Source organism: Gavialis gangeticus, unplaced genomic scaffold, assembly GCF_001723915.1.
Source record: "Gavialis gangeticus isolate Ggan-Ray unplaced genomic scaffold, GavGan_comp1, whole genome shotgun sequence".
Classification (NCBI taxonomy): Eukaryota; Metazoa; Chordata; order Crocodylia; family Gavialidae; genus Gavialis; species Gavialis gangeticus.
In genome coordinates, this window is record NW_017729029.1 from 12,368,306 (window position 1) to 12,370,133 (window position 1,828).

The following is a 1,828-nucleotide window of genomic DNA, read 5'->3' on the forward strand; positions in this document are numbered from 1 at the left end:
GCCAAATCATTACCAGATTGGTGCGGAAAGGGAATCCCAAGTCCTCCGATCATCTTTTGCCCTTGCAAAACCCCTGGGGCAGGTCACTGCCAGCCAGCCCGTCACACAACTACTGCACCGGGTAAATCATCTGCAAGGGCTGTTTGCAGGACCATGCATCTGAATAGGTAACGATTGCAAACGATGGAGGTAAGTGCTGGTAAGTGATGTAAAAGCCACGGGGAGCAGGAGTGCTGGCTGTCTCCCTCGCACGGGCATCTCGCGGTAGTAACCGCAGATGCCACAAGAGGATGTTGCAGTGCCGGCATTGCTCAGGCACCCTCAGTCGGGAACTTCATCTTCAAAGAGGTTTCATCCTCTGTTTGCAGAGCCCTTTGAAACCCCTTAATGAAAAGCCCCTCATTGCTGCAGTATCCTGTACCACCCTTGGTTTTTCTCTCTGTTGCTAATATGACCCTTTACAGGGGTAGAGTCGTCATTGTGGTGTTATCCGGTGGCCAACACTTTGCCGTCTGTGTCACCAGCCCGCTCCCGGGGCCGCAGGAGGAGCACGGCCTTGTAGCGAGAGCAGAGCAGCGGAGCCAAGAGGTTCTGGCTGCACGCCGGCATCCTGCGAGATGCTGAGTGCACCCCTTAGTCTCTCTGTCTGAGGCTTCCCCTTGGCAAAGAAGAAAAATCATGCCGTTTCATGGGTTTTTTGCAGCTTAGCATGCTCCTTTGCCTGCAGGGAGAGGCACTGCAAATATGCAGCCTTCAATAACAAGCATAGGAGAGGCTTTTGCAAAGGGCCTGGCATGGGTCTAATGCCGTGCTCGCTGAAGCCAGTGGTTGGAGTCTCCCTGGCAGATTTAGGACAGTCCCGGAGGATCTGACGATACCCCTCGGCCTCCAGCTGCCAGGGGCTTGATGTCCAAGCAGGCTCGCTTGTCCGGGAGCTCGCTGTGCCCCTCGCAGCTGCAGCTGTGCTGAGCGAGACCCGCACCTGGAAGTGTGCAGTTCAGGGCTGGGACCTCCCCAGAGCACAGGGGACATGCGGGATGCCTGCTCCGTGCTGTCCTCATGGACGAGGCCGAGCTCAGGGGCCGTGCATCACTGCCTGTGCTGCACAGCCTGATCTCCCCTGGTTTTGAGCACCTCCTGGCACCTATGCTAGCGACGTGTCGATTCCCCCGCCTTTCCGTCTGACCCTCTGTGCGCAGGTTTTCCCCGGGTCCTAGATCTTTCCCCAGGATCCAAGATGAGCTGTGCAATCTCATGCCTCAAATCCTCCCCAGTCCCCTCGCGGTCAGCTGTACAGATGTGCATCCAGCCAGGAGTTGCTTTGCACATCTGGGCTGAATCAGGCTGGCTTCTACTCCCAGCCGTCGGGTCTCGTTATGACTCTGCCGGCAAGGCTGACAGTGCTTCTGCGCAGGTCGGGGCCTATCTGTTGTGATTGCTTCTCACCTGCCTGGCTCCTAAACGCGATCTGGGGGTTCACACCTGAACCTTTGAGCAATGGATGCTTGGACAATCAAGCCGTTTCATCAGCAGGGAATGCAAGCAGGAAGCAAACGGCCGACGGCCATCGCTACAGCGCATCGCTGCGCACGTGGATCTCAGCTGAATGCGACAGAGCTGCTTTCCTCTCGGGCTTTCTCCGTCCAAGTGCCGCACGCTGGAAGCCTCTTGGAGCTGCTGCTTCGTTGCCTGCACCCAGCGTGACGCTCGCATCCTGGCTGCGCCTCGCAGCCTGCGGCGCAAGGTTGGGATTGCGCCTTCTCTGTCACCGCCAGACTTTCTCATCGCTTTCAGTCGCGGGCAGTTCACGAGAGGAGCTCCTAAATAC